The 15,676-nt window shown below is 41.6% G+C and overlaps 1 protein-coding gene across 2 annotated transcripts in view; it reads left to right on the top strand.

Moving 5' to 3' along the window:
- pag1 (phosphoprotein membrane anchor with glycosphingolipid microdomains 1) overlaps positions 1 to 15,676 on the top strand; it is a 117,874-nt gene that overhangs the window by 12,782 nt on the left and 89,416 nt on the right. The window contains exon 1 of one of the 2 annotated variants that reach the window (XM_055634560.1): positions 4,936 to 5,059. The exons of the other annotated variant lie outside the window; for it this stretch is intronic. The gene's annotated coding sequence lies outside the window, so the exon portion shown is untranslated. Of the gene's footprint in view, positions 1 to 4,935; positions 5,060 to 15,676 lie in introns of those variants that run through there. 2 annotated transcript variants of the gene reach the window in all.

Below are 15,676 nucleotides of genomic sequence, written 5' to 3'. Positions count from 1 at the left end.
ATTTTCTCATTCCAATCCTCTCCCCTCCACGTCAAAATATTAGCATAGTTTGGTAGCTTGCCAAAACTTATTCTAGTGATGGGACAAAACTTGAGTTGAAGCCTTGAATTTTGGCTTATAGTTCTGGTGTACATTTGTGGTACAGGATGCAATATTATCATTAAACCTAATTTTATCTAGTTAATATTATTTTTTTTTACCATAAATCTGTTCAGATTTATGTAGCTGAGATTGGAAGTGACTTTGGTGTACCAGTGACTCTGTAACTGTTTAGCTACAACAATTGTAACAACTGTTTGATAGAGTAAGTACTTAACAATTTTCAATTGGAATCAATGAAAGGAATATTGTGCTTCTGAGATAAAGACACCCATGGTTTTGGCCCAAAACGTTGCCTATTTCCTTCGCTCCATAGATGCTGCCTCACCCGCTGAGTTTCTCCAGCACTTTTGTCTACCATGATTTGCACAGAATTGCTTGTAACAAGCAAATGGTTTTACTTGTGCTTGAAGAATAGTTGAATGGTTTGTTACAGCTTCCTGACTTAATACTGTAACTACTAATTTCAAGAATCTGAATTGTAATTACCCTCAGTCAGACTTGTGTGACTTTAATATAAAAATAATTCCGATAATGTTTGCAGAAACTAGTTAGAATAGAAAAAAAAAAGTGTGTCCATTGAGAAAACGGAAATCATGTTGTTGATAATAACAGTAGTGGAAACCATGTAAGAGGTCAGAAAAAGAGTGGCAAGAGACATAGATTAAAGCAGGGGTTCCCAACCTTTCTCGTCCCATTTTCCCCAGGCAACTTTAATGGCACAAAACAATGATATTTCACTTATTTATGAACAACAAAACCACAGTCGGTCAATTAGAAAAAATATGTACAAATCCAGAATCAACAAATTTACATTTTTTCCAATTTCTTACCTTGCTGGAGATGCGATTAATTTTCGGATTGCATCTCCGGGCGCTCTGCGGCCTACCATCAATGGTGCTGGAGGCCTCCTCGGACTGAATTTAGGCCTCACCGCAGGGCATGGACTTGCATCGGAGCCAATGCCTTGCCTGCGATCGCACCAACCGCGGCCTGCGGACTTACCATCAAGAGCTCGCAGTCTCGGGAGAGGCCGAGTCCGGAAGCTCCAATGAAGCAGAGGCTTGACCAGCCCCAACGTCCGGCACGGGGGGGCTGACATCCCCCTGATGCAAGTGCTGATCCCTCGTGGCGGAGCGGCCAAATGCTTCTGGCTACGGGAGTCGAGATCCTCCTGTCAACGGAGGGCTCGAAGCCCCCGACCGCAGGAAAGCTAAGGGAAGAAATTTTAACTTTTTTCCGCCTTTGATCACAGTGAGGAGGCACTGTGGCGGATGTTTGTGTTAAAATGTATTTTGTGTGTTCTGTTGCTTTTTATTTGTATGACTGACTTGACAAATGAAATTCCTCATATGATGCAAAACATACTTGGCTAATAAAGTATTATTGTATTGTGATTGTAATGAGACCTGGCAGTTTTCTAAAATCTTTTTAAGTCAGTGATAATAATTAGCTTGAATATTCTATGTAGTAAAGGTCAAATTTGATTTGCAACTGGAAAAACAGTTAATAGATTGTAATCAATGAGATGTAACCACTGCAGCAACTAACTTTAAACAGATGTTGCATTCGTCATACCATGGCTGGATTTTGGAGACTGCCATATGCAATACATTAAGAAATCATCAATGATTCAGTTATTTTATTGTTAAATGTGTATTTACTTGTCAACACTGTTGGAGTTCTACACCATCAGTCTAAATGCTATTCTTTTTAATGTATTCCATGGTTGTTTTCATACTTGGGTGTAATAGATGGAAACAAATTATTCTTGGAATAATTCACTCAAATCAAAATATCTCGGCCTAATTTTTTTTCCCCTGGGAATTTTAAGTGAGTTTGCCCTAAGGTTGTCAAACTAGATAAAAATTAGTTTAAATAATAAAAGAAATCCAATATTTTTAGTCTGCGGATAGAATCAGCCATTTTAATCTTTCTGGAAGGCTTTTATGTTCTTTCATGTGCTTCCCCTCTGTAATCTTATCTAGTTCACCAGCACCAAATGTCTGCATTTGCTCCAATTCCATCCTTTATTACATCCAGATTTCCTTTGTCCCTCCATTTGGAGGATGTTGGCCAGTGTTGAGGATGCTCTTATACTTGCTGTGAACTTGGAGGATTTTGTGAGGAGCCGACAGCAGTGATATTTAAGTGCCTTGAGTTATCCATTGTAGTTAGTCTAGGTCTCAAATATAGGTGTGTCGACTACAATTTTATGCTAGTTTTAAGGTGTTGATATACACCCTATTATTTGATAGATTGTTAGAAAGATTTATTTGTAATCATCTGTAATTATTAAAGATGAGTGCATGTGTTATACCACATTCTTTGGTAACATAATTGAGTGAGAAGAGTAGCATTTTGCTACTTTCTGCTTCATTATGGTGACTTTTTTTGCTTGCTAAAGGAACGCAGCAAATCATTAATTAGAGTAGGTTTTGTCAGTCAATGCAATATCATGTACCAGGTAAACTAACAGTATTTTTAGCAATGAAAATTAGCTGATAAGCAGGGTCTTATTTCCTTTGAAAACTATTGAACCGGAACGATGATGACCTTCTCCACAGAAATATATGAGTGGAATCTTAAGGGGCTGTCCCACTTGGCCGACAGTAGCGTGCATCATCATGCATCCGCACAGCCGTCTGGAGTGCGTGACATAATTTGAATACCCAGTTTATGATATTTACCCAGTTTATGATATTTATGGTGATTTTCTAAAATGTTCCAGTTTCTTGAGTGGTGCTAGCAATTGGAAAAACTGCAGATGTAATGCCCCTATTCAAAAAAATAGGTGAATGAAAAGTAGCAAGCTGCAGACCAAATTAATCTGTGGGAAGAAACTGCAGATGCTAGTTTAAATTGAAGATAGACACAAAATGCAGGAATAACTCAGCGGGACCGGCAGCATCTCTGGAGAGAAGGAATGGATGATGTTTCAGTCTGAAGAAGTGTCTCAACCCGAAACATCACCTATTCGACCCGAAACGTCACCCTGTCCCACTTGGCCGTCATTTACGTGACAGGCTGGTGGCGCGCAAAGATTTCGTACAGGATAAACATACACGTACACGATACCGCATACAACTCCACACTCCTCCACGCCACTTAATGCGCCCGTCTCGCGCTACGCACATGCCACCAGGTCACATAAATGGTGCGCAAATGATGGACAGGCCCTTTACTAACAAACTTTGTACTACCAATTTATCTTTAGGCATTTTTGCGGTCTAGCTGGAACATGAGTATTAATCTGAAACACTTGAAGCTACTGTATACAATTCTCTCTTAATTTTCAATGGGTGTGCAGGTAGGTAGAATAAGGTTGACAGAATAGCTAACATCGATGTTTATATGCAATATTTCCTTTTAAAATGGAGGGCTTCCATGTCAAGTTCAGATCCGAGTTGTACTTAATCAACCTATTAATTATTTTTATTTACTGAAGTGTTGCTGTATAGATGTGCCAAGATCTGCCATTGTGTTGAGATTCATTTTACTAATAGAGTGCTGTGGCTGTTTGGAGAAATTGGGGAGAGGACCGGGAATTAATCATTTATTTGCCAGAGGTGTAATAGTTTAATCCTATTTTAATTAGCATAAGAGTTAAATCAAAATTTTGTTTGCTTATGTTGATCGGCAGTTTGGAATTAGCCTCCATCATATTCCAAATGAAGGTGGTAATATTTACTTCCAATTATGATGTATAGCTGGAAGGAACTGAATTTGTTGTAATACTAAATATGTAGCATTCACTATGAAAAACAAAACAAAGTGCTGGAGGAACTCTGCTAGGCAGAATCTATGATAAATGGTCAGATGGTGTTTGGGTTGGCCCCCTTCAGACTGGAGGGGGAAGAAAGTTGGAAAAGAGAGATGGGAGTGGAGCAAAGCTTGGTAAGTGTTAGGTAAACACTGATGACGGGGTGATTGGCAGATGGGCGAAGATGTTGACACAGGCCAGGGTTGAAAAAGAGACAAAATGGTTTCAGAAAAGGAAAGGTGAGTGAAATGTAAAGACAGGGAGGATATGGGGGGAGGATGAAGGGGATGGGGGTGAAGGGGGCATGAAAGGGAAATGGGAACAGAAGAGGAGGGATGGGAGTTCATTGTAAAGAAGAAAAGCAAGACGGTGAAAACAGTGGTTGGACCCAGGATAGGAAGGGTCAGCAAACATCTGGGGACAGGGAAAGTGTGCTTGCTGTGTTTTCCTTGAATTTGGAGGATTCATTGTAGGTTCTGCTGGATTGTTGCCAACCCAAGCAGAATACAAGGTGTGAATCTGCCAGTATGGTGGAGGTCTCATTCTGACAGTGGAAGAGGCCGAGGACAGAAAGGTTGGTATGTGAAGGGGAGTTAAAATGGCTAGCACCCGGGAGCTGCAGCAGTGAGAGAAGTTTAAAACTCCATTCTGCTTTTTAGGTTTGAACTAACCTAGATTTTATTTTAAGTTTTAATTGTTTTGGATTTTATCTTCAATTTGTACATTCCATAGGTAGAAGAAAAGCATTCTTTAAAATATTTTGTGCAAATATATTCATTTATCATTCTTACTGCATACAGTTGTATTTGCAAACCCCACTCTTATAACATCAGTGTGCATTGATGCTTCCCAAGAGCTAGAGGTTTAATGTACTTATTGAGGTGCAGAGGAACTTTTACCTGTGTACCAGTGATGAGTGGCTGAGCCCATCTGATAGTTGTGAAGTACTAAATGAATACCATCCTCCTCTGGGGGAGTGCAGAGATTGACTGCCTGTATACTCTTCATGTTAAAGTCTGGACAGTCATTTCTGATCTGCCTTCAATGTTTGTTTTGTTATTCCTGCTCTTGCAGAAACCTAGCAGGAACTTCACATGCAAAAAAACGTGGCAATGCTGAAGAAATGAATATAATTAATTCAATGAGGCAACTTCCAGTTTGGTGTTGTGACCAATGATGACCTCCAGACTGCAGATAGTAAGTGAAACACAGCTGCATAGTCTTTTTAAACATACTGCAGTTTTGACTACATGCTGTGAAAAGCTGGTTCCCTGTAAATCCTTTTCAACTCCCACAATGTTTCCATTGCTGAACAATATGACAGGGCTGCCAACATTGGGTGAGAGTTGGGAGTGAGAAATTTGCGAGAGACCAAGCCCGAGGGAGCATTGCGACGGCGGAGGGGGGGTATGGAACATTTGCATTTTTCAGCTTGAAATTGTGCAATATGGTGCATACTGTAGCGAGTCTTATAACTTACACTTGAATGCAATATATGTGCTTTAAATTGGATTGGTGCGTTTTTGAAAGGGGGGAGGCTGTGCGATCACTGATCACTGGGGTACCCGGTGAGGGAGTGGAGCAACCTAGTGGGGAGAGGCTGTGGAAGAAGGTTGGGAACTTTTTGAAATTTGATGTATTAAAATCATGTTTTAGTGCATTGTAGAAGTATGATTTCAATGTTTTTTGTATGAAGTATTTTTAAAAGGTAACTTTTTAAGGGGTAACTTTATCCACACAAAGGGTGATGGGTGTATGGAACAAGCTGCCAGAGGAGGTAGTTGAGGCAGGGACCATCCCAACATTTAAGAAAAAGTTAGACTGATACATGGATAGGCCAGGTTTGGAGGTATGGACCAAAAGCAGGTAGCGTAGCTGGGACATATTGGCGGGTGTGGGCAAGTTGCACCGAAGGGCCTGTTTTCACACTGTATCACTCTATGACTACATTATACCTCCACAATGCATGAATGCTTCAAAATCAAGTGATCGAGTTTTATTGCCATATACTCAAGCATAGAAACATAGAAAATAGGTGCAGGAATAGGCAATTCGGTCCTTCGAGCCAGCACTCCCATTCAATATGATCATGGTATTCATCTAAAATCAGTACCTCTTTCCTGTTTTTTTCCCCCATATCCCTTGATGTCGTTAGCCCCAAGAACTAAATGTAACTCTCTTGAAAACATAGAAACATAGAAATTAGGTGCAGGAGTAGGCCATTTGGCCCTTCGAGCCTGCACCGCCATTCAATATGATCATGGCTGATCATCCAACTCAGTATCCCGTATCTGCCTTCTCTCCATACCCCCTGATCCCCTTAGCCACAAGGGCCACATCTAACTCCCTCTTAAATATAGCCAATGAACTGGCCTCAACTACCCTCTGTGACAGAGAGTTCCAGAGATTCACCACTCTGTGTGAAAAAAGTTCTTCTCATCTCGGTTTTAAAGGATTTCCCCCTTATCCTTAAGCTGTGACCCCTTGTCCTGGAAAACATCCAGTGAATTGGCCTGCACTGCCTTCCATGGCAGGAAATTCCACAGATTCGCAATTCTCTACGTGAACAAAGTTTGTCCTCATTGCGGTCCTAATTTCCCCCTTTATTCTTAAACTGTGACCCATGGTTCAGAATGCCCCCAACATCGGGAACATTTTTTCCTGCAGTTACAGTAAGTGAAAATCTAGCAGGCAAGCAGGATGCTTATTCCAAGCACCCCCATTTGAAGTCCACTAGCTTCCACCGTTTCTACCCAGTGCTTGGTACTTACTTCCAGCAGCCACTGGTTGTCCTCCAGGATGCACCGAGCCGCAGCCTGATCCATGCTGGTCACCTGGGCAAATTCGACACAGAAGCTTCGATTAAGGTTCGAAGGCCTCCAATGAAGTAGATGGTAGATTAGGATCACTCTCGAGTTGGTGTTGTTTGGCCTGCCCTGTGCTTGAAACTGCAATGGAAATGAAATGAAAATGCAATTAGCTGTTTGGCCTGCCCTGTGCTTGAAACTACAATGGAAATGGAAAAGAAATGAAAATGCAATGAGCTGTTTGGCCTGCCCTGTGCTTGAAACTGCAATGGAAATTGAAATTGAAATGGAAATTAAATGAAATTAGTTGTTTGGCCTGCTGAAACCACTAATTTTGGCCCACAAGGCCCCTATTAGCCGAGAAACCAGTCCTTTTTGCCCAAAATGCCCGTATTAGCTCAGGAAGAGCATTTTGGCCCAAAAGGCCTGAGCCAGGCCAGGTAAAGTCCAGAAAAAGTGACTTTCACTGAGATTTCACTTTTTTTTAAGAGCCCCTTTGGCCCATCAGGCCTGTACTAGCCCAAGAGGAGTCCCTTTGGACCATCAGTAAGTATTCTCCCTGCACGTATTAAACCTCATCCCAGTATTTTTCTCCCTCCCTTCATTGCCTCCCAGAATAGGCTTTCGTCCTTCATTGCTGTGGTCTGCAGAAAAAGATGAAAAATGTCTATAATTGATTCTTTGCCCTCTTCCCCTTCCTTCCCCCCCCCCCCCCCCCCCCCCCTTCTTCCCCACTCCCACCTGCTTTGGGCAGAATTTCTGGCAGTTTCTGAGCTGCCCGCCCTGAGATATTGAGCTACCAGCCCTGAGAGACTGAGCTACCAGCCCACCAGGCCTGAGTGAATGAGCTGCCAGCCCATCAGGCCTCAGTGACTGAGCTGTCAGGCCTGAGTGACTGAGATGCCAGCCCACCAGGCCTGAGGTACCAGGCCTGAGTGACTGAGGTACCAGCCCACCAGGCCTGAGTGACTGAGGTGCCAGCTCACCAGGCCTGAGTGACTGAGCTGCCAGCCCAATAATCCATTTGGACCAAAATGTCCATAATAGCCCTCTGGAAACCAGTCCCTTTGGCCCACAACACCCATACTAACGCTCCAGAAAGTGCCCCCCCCCCCCACTGGCCACCAATATTGGAATTGGTGGAGAGGTGGAATATTGTGTTGGGGGACCAGCCCTCCCTTGTGAGCATCGGACCCAACGAGACCCACGTAGTCTAGTATCTAATAAAAGCAAGTCATGAAACTTGTTTGACTGTTTTTTACTGAATTTTATAATTATAAAAATAGTGTTTCATTTGCATGCTTAATGTTGAAACGAGTGTTTGTCAGTTTTGCATATGGGATATATTTGATTACTAGTCTAGTCACTGAGACTTGTTACAAAGCTGTCATTGTACTCATTCAACCGGGTTTGTTCACTTTGTATACCAGGCATTGCGTACAGCACTTTACTTTCTGCTTTGTGATGTTACACATCTTCTGAATGTTATGCTGTGATCCAGGACTAGCTGAAAGTTCAATCAGTGCCTCCTCTGTCACAAATAAGAAAAAACTAAGAATGATCCATAATATTGTTCACACTGCATTGGCCTTCTATATTCCTTATACATTGAATGGCATAATTTATGATCGACTGGAGAATTGTGAGCATCTGAAAGTGTTTCTAATAGATCTAAAAGTCAGAATTCTGTGGGCAATTTCTCATTGAAATTACCTTTTGCTTCTTTTTTATATTTGAGCCCATTAGGGGCAAAGATTTTAAGTAAAATGGATAATTTGATTTGGTATGTTCCTAATATTGCTTTTTAGTTAAACATATGATGGATACTGTTGTCGGGAATTTTGAGAATTATAAAGAAGGAGTAGGTTATAGTTTGGTTAACTATGGAGCTCGCATACCTGGGAGCATGATGGGAAAATGGCCAAGACAGAATGTAGTTAAAATAGCTAAAGCTGAAACATTCTGCTGAGATGCAAGCTTTCTTATCAGTATGGGGGAGGATAGTCCTTTGTAGTTCTGTACAAATTTGACTTGAAAGAGCATTTGTCAAATAAACCAATTTATGAATAATAAGTCTGCAAGAGTTTGACACTTTCACCAGTAAACACCAATGCCCCAGCCAAAACAGATGAAGAGAAATAGGACTATATTTAAAGTATAGAACATAAAGATATTGAACTATTATTCATATGATTTTTATTATTTGATCAAAGATTAACCCAATCTCTCCACATTCATAATTGTTTGAAACATAGAATAGTAAGGCTTGTGCTTGTACTAGCTATGAAAAATGTCAGCATTGGTATTACATAGTTCGGTTATCTTGCAACTCAGCAGTGTGTGTAAAAGCAGATTTTCGTTTCGGGAAGTAAATCTGCTGACGATGCCTCAAGAAGTGGAAACCCCATCTGCATGCAGTACTGCAAGATTACAATTTAGAGCCTATTTAAAAGCCAGATGAGAACTTTTTTTTTTTAAGTACAAACTCAACGGTCCCTTGATCTAATAGTCATTATGTGCTATGCATGTAACAATACAAGATGAGTTTAATTTTTTGCTGTTGGGAATAAAAAAGCCACCGATTTTGGAAATTGTGTCAAAAAACATACTGAAATGTTTTTAACTCAAATTTTTGTTGCAGTTTTGTTGATGAAGAATACTCTAGGTGTCCTTGCACCAAATGTTGCTTTAAGCAATGACATGTGTGTTTCCAACTATTTCAGTGCACTGACCACTAAGTTCCTGTGGTTAATATGCATTGGAGAATCAGCATAGCGCAGTTCATGGTAACTCTTAGTCCAATTGGCAAAGCTTTTCCATCTGGATTTATCAATGCATATAATTATCTAACCAGGAATAATTGTTATTTTTAAATCCAAGATGGAAGGATATCAATTTTGCAAAATTAAAGTACAGCTCTTTTTATTGCATGTTTAGTCAAATTTCAAATAGTGGTAGAGTAACAACCAAAGTATTTAAAGAGGAAGTGTTCCCAACAATGTAGATCATTTTTAGTATGAGTGCCAGTGAGTTATGAAACTGGCTGGGAGGAGCTGTTTGAGCAATGCTGAGGACCTTAATCTGCATCAGCAAATTGCTGGATAAATAATTTTGGGACGCAAGCTTCTTCTTGGAAATGCCACTTGGCCCATTGTGTCTTTTACAACTCAAGTACTCATTACGTGGATAGGATAGGTTTAGAGGGATATGGTCCCAATGCAGGCAGCTGTGGTTAGTGTAGATGGGGCAAATTGTTCAGCGTGGAAAAGTTGGGCCTATGGGCCTGTTTTCATGCTCTATGGCTCTCTACTTGTCTCAGGAACTGTTTTAAATTCTTGAAGTGTGTGCCTCTTGCACAGTGGCACAGTCCGTAGAGCTGCTACTTAACAGTGCTAGAGACCCAGGTTCAATCCTGACCTCGGGTGCTGTTTGTGTAGAGTTTGGATGTTCCCCCTGTGACCATGTGAGTTTCCTCCGAATGCTCTGATTTCCTCCTATCTCCCAAAGATGTGTGGGATTGTAGATTAATTGGCCTCTAATTTTGCCCAGAGTGTGCAGGGAAAGTGCAGTAACATGGAACTAGTGTGAATAGGTGATCAATGGTCAGCATGGGCTGAAGGGCAGTTTCCATGCTGTATCTTTCAATCAATCATTTCAATGAGGTGCCTTCTTGCCTCCAAGAATGTTTGTGTGATTTTGTATTTCTTTTAACTCCCTACAAATGCTATAATTAGCTTAAATTGGTGTCCCCTGCCCATTGACCATCTGAGGAAACTTCCTCTTCACAAGCCAGGACTCGGTCTGAAGAAGGATTTCGGCCCAAAACGTTGCATATTTCCTTCGCTCCATAGAGTTTCTCCAGCACTTTTGTCTACCCTCAGTTTTACATAGTTGATTAAATATCCCTTTATTGCCTTTCTGCAGAAAACAGGTATGTCCAATTTCTCCTCAGAACCACCAATTTGCAGAGCTGGCAGAATCTTTTAATTCATCCTGGACACACTGCCATCGCATCCTTCCTGTAATGTGGTATTCAGAACTGCAGTCTAGATGCCTAGCTGGTTTCCAGTTGCCTTTAGTTATTTTATTCTATGCCTGTTGTCAATCTCGTATTGACTTGACCAATTTGCCTGCAACATTTCAGAGATTTGCCAGTACAGACTTATCAAGACTCCTCTGTTCCTTGTACACTTTCTCGGTTAATGTTATTGTATTTTTTCCTTTGTTCTCCTTTTCCAAATGTCGTTCTCCTTTTCCAAATGTCGTTCTCCTTTTCCAAATGTCGTTCTCCTACTGTTTTTCTTTAGATTGTATTTCATTTGCCACTTTCTGCCCACTGTCCTGCCAATTGATATCTTCCTACAGTTTCTTCAATATTAATAATGTATTGTTTTGCAAGCTACTTTCTTTCTCCTATATTGTAGTTCATTTGTCTATGTCGTGGATAAGCTTTTCCCACTGAGAGTAGGGAAGATTCAAACAAGGGGACATGACTTGAGAATGAAGGGACAGAAGTTTAGGGGTAACATGAGGGGGAACTTTACTGAGAAAGTGGTGGCTGTGTGGAATGAGCTTCCAATGAAGGTGGTGGAGGCAGGTTCGTTTTTATCATTTAAAAACAAATTGGATAGTTATATGGACGGGAAAGGTATGGAGGGTTATGGTCTGAATGCAGGTGTATGGGACTAGGGGAGAACACGTGTTCAGCACGGACTAGAAGGGTCGAGATGGCCTGTTTCCGTGCTGTAATTGTTATATGGTTATATGCCGCAAAAACACAAGGGAATGGATCTGTGGCATCCCACAATGGAAAGTGTGCTAAGCAATATATTGACCATTATCGTTTAAATCAAATTTGTCACCTTGTGGACTCAATCAATCTGGCATACAAGAACTTCTCGCAGTATAGGTCATTTGCATCAAATGGACCAACTGTTGCTACCTTTAATAATTCAATCAAATTAAATTAGTGGCATGATCACTCTGAATGAAAGTAGACACAATGGTGCAGTTGGTAGAGCTGCTCCCTCGCAGTTCTACAGACCCAGATTTAATCCTGATCTCGAGTGTTGGCTGTATCGAATTTGCATGTTCTCCTTATGATTGCATGGCATTCCACCGAGTATTCTGGTTTCATCCCATATCTCAAGGGTGCGTGGATTTGTAAATTAATTAGACACCAATTTGCTCCTAATGTGTAGGGAGTGGGTGTGAAAGTGAGATAACACCGAATTAGTGGGAATGGGTGATTGATGGTTGGTGAGGCTGTTGGTGAGGCCATATTTAGAGTATTGTGTTGAGTTTTGGGCACCATGTTCTAGGACGGGTGTTGTCAAGCTGGAAAGGGTGCAGAGAAGATTGTGATTGTGATCAGCCGATGATCCAGCTGTGTAGGGATGAGCAGGGACCCATTCATAAGTTTGGAGGGGATAATGTACAGCCCAGCAGTACTCAATGAAGAATGACCTGATGTATATCCTATTGTCTCAGTAGTCATTGGAGTGCCAGAGAGATTACAATCCCTATTGATCTATTGTAGTAGTAGGCAAATCGTAGCGGGTCCAGGCCCTTGCAAAGGTAGGAGTTGATTTGCGCCATCATGAAACTTTGTCACCAAGTACTTTATCACAAAGGATCTTAGTGTCATTGGTTGGTTGCCATTAAGATCTTCTTTTTTTCGTGTCTATCTTGTTACAAATGTTGACCTCGCTGTCATCGCACGTCCTGAAAAGGACGCAAGCTTCCAGCGACAATCAGTGGAAGCCATCACTTGTGGCAATAGATGATGGTGGTAGCAGAATTAGCTCAGGATTCTTCCAGTTTCCAGCCCTGCGACGTGGACGCTTCTGCTATGGGGCTGCCATTAAGATGAACCATTGTCACCCTAAACCTCTTTGGAAGCACGTTGGAATCGTGGACCTTCATAATGGGAGGTTGAAGATGTCGGCAAAAACTCCCGCCAGAAGCACAGATAAAATAGATGACCAATGGTAGAACAGAAAACATAAAACAGTACTGCACAAGAATAGATCTATATTTTTTTCCCCCAGGTTGAAATGTCAAACATGAGAGGGCATAGCTTTAAAAACTGAGAGGAGGAAACTTAAAATGAGATCTGTGGGGAAGGTTTGTTTTTTAAGTGTGTGGTTGGTGCCTGGAATGCACTGCCGGGGAATGGAGAGAGATGAATGGTGGGGCATCTGGACCATTCCTTCAGTCCAAATTTGATCCTCTCTCTTTCCCCATTATGTGCATGTATTCCTGTTCTCAAACAGAAAAATGTTTACGACTTTCTGAAAATTTGTAACCTAGCTATTGTGTTGACTTGACATATCTCTAACTTAAGAAGTTAGATTAGCAACAAGTTGGCTTGATGAGAATCCCCCACCTGGATTCCTGTAATGGCTCCATTCCATTTAACAGTCTGCACCTTCACTGTACTAACAATGCCACTTTAATGCCATGTACCTTTCCTTAAATTGTAACACATAATCTAGCCACCACTGTAACTGTCAGGACCCTCAACTCCATTTGTACCACTTCTGTTCTCGCCCCCTTCTCATTACCCAAATTCTCCTTGTTTTTGATTTCCACCCCTGCAATTTTCAGGTCAAATGTGGCTTTCATTCCAATTTTGCACACTTCCAAATTAACATTGCCACCAGGCAAGAAGCTGAGCCATTTTAAATCATTAGCATTCTAGTACTTGTATTCTAGATTTCCTGTTTTATTCACTATTTCCTTAATTTCAGAAAATTGTCCTGCATTTTTACCTCCTATGATTTAATGTTATACTATTCTTTCATCATCATTTAACCTTGCATGTCTTCCACCTTGTCATGTACATTTTCCTCTCCTCTTTCATCCACCTTGCCTTAAAAGCTGTAAATTTTCCCAGTTCTGGTGAAAGATCTTTGACCTAAAATCTTAAAGGGATCTAATTCCCTTGCCATTTTATGCCACCACCAATGCAGTTCTGTGTAAAGTGTTAAAGTTTCATAAAGTCCAGTTCCAAGGTGTTATTGGATTTCCCCTCGTAGAAAGATTGGTTTCAGCACACCTTGTATTGATCCACTGTACATATTTGCTGCTGTACATGTATTGACTTGCAGCTGTGACCTCTGAACTCACCAGGATTATTCTGCTACTTTGAGCATGAATGCTTTAATGATGGGTGAGGAGTGGGAGAAAGCTCCTCCGCACTTGGAATTGCCTGCACATGAGACATATTCGTCGTCTGATGACGAGATTCTCCTGGCAGGTAGTTGTCCATTAGGCATTTCCAGGGACTAATAATTGCAACCGATGTCTATGAATGCCTGCTCTCTGCAATGGTAACAAACTTAAATGCCCACTCTGCCTGCATTATTGCTGGCAGGAGCAAAGGTCGGTGGAGTCATTCCTCCTTAGAATAGGGTGCTTGCATGATATTCCAATACAGCAGCAAACTGTGAGATGTGGCATAGATCAGTAGCAGCAGTATGAGATAATCCTGAAACTAGGAGGCAAAGTGGCCATGCACCTGTTCTTTACAGGCAAAGTAGTCCAGGTGCTTGTGTAATGCTGTTTTAATGTCAAATCTGCCATGTCATCCCATGATGTTATGCTTCAATAAAATCACCCTTACTGTGATCTTACTGATCACTGATCTGCGTGAGGGGTGATCTTACTGAAGCGTAACATCATGAGATAGCATGGCAGATTTGACATTAACATATTTTATAACATTAGTGGAAATAAGGAGCGGCTATTTTAAAACGGAGATGTTTTGTTTATGGTGGTGAATCTGTGGAATACTCTACCTCAAATTTTTGAACATGTGACCAAAAAGGTTGAGGGCAGAGCTGTAGATGTATATATGGACTTCAGCAAAGCATTTGACATGGTTCCACATGGTAGGCTGCTCTGGAAGGTTGGTTCGCACGGGATGCAAGGCGAGATAGCGGAATGATTAGAAAATTGGCTTCACGGAAGGAAGCAGAGGATGATGGTGGAAAGTTGTTCTTCACACTGGAGGCCTGTGATTAGTGGTGTGCCTCAGGATTCGGTACTGGGCCCATTACTATTTGTCATCTATATTAATGATTTAGATGAGAATGTACAAGACAAGATTAGCAAGTTTGAAGATGATACAAAAGTGGGTGGTATTGCAAATAGTGAAGATGGATGTAAAAAATTGCAGCAGGATCTTGATCGGTTGGGCACGTGGACTGAAAAATGGTTAATCTATATACTTTTAAAACTCTCGCCCCATCCGACCGCCTGCCGTATGGATCCCTTCCTGCCTTTCGATTCGTTCCCGCCGTGCGATGTCACAATGCCCGATGCTCGCGGACGTCCAATCGCGATGCCCGAAGCTCGCGGACGTCCAATCGGAATGGATCCATTTGCATGTACGGCTTCCGGCCGCGTTTCTTCCTTTGATTCCCCGCAACTCCGAAACCGGACGCAGAATCGCCGACGTCTTTTCCATTTCGGTAGAGATTTCGCTTTTCTTTCTAAGTATCCGCTCCTCATTACATTTCGTCGTGTTTAAGTACACTTTTTTTAATCAAATCCTTCACCCCCCCCCCCCCCCCCACTACAATATTTCAAAAATAAACAGGCTTCTCACCCATAGAAGCAGCCTCAGCCCCAGCCCCCTGGTGAATGTTCTATCGTGTGATGTCACAATGCCCAATGCTCACAGATGACCAATCGGAATGGATTCATTTACATATGCCTTTGCAGGAGCCCAGCCCCTGGCGAACGTTCCATCGTGTGATGTCACAATGCCCAATGCTCAAATACATTGTTGCCATAGAGAACGCTCAGCGATTATTCAAATTCTTCACTAACTGTCATTCTGACTTTGCTTGTGAAGTGAAACGTCCTGAATTGCATTTGTCTGATGCAGGAAGATTGTTCCAGATGTTGGGGAAGTCCAGGACAAGCGGGACACAGTTTAAGGATAAAGGGGAAATCCTTTAGTACTGAGATGAGGAAAACATTTTTCACACAGATAGTG

This window comes from Leucoraja erinacea, chromosome 4 (genome assembly GCF_028641065.1).
Source record: "Leucoraja erinacea ecotype New England chromosome 4, Leri_hhj_1, whole genome shotgun sequence".
In the NCBI taxonomy this organism is placed as follows: Eukaryota; Metazoa; Chordata; class Chondrichthyes; order Rajiformes; family Rajidae; genus Leucoraja; species Leucoraja erinaceus.
This window is presented reverse-complemented; position numbering and strand designations above follow the sequence as displayed.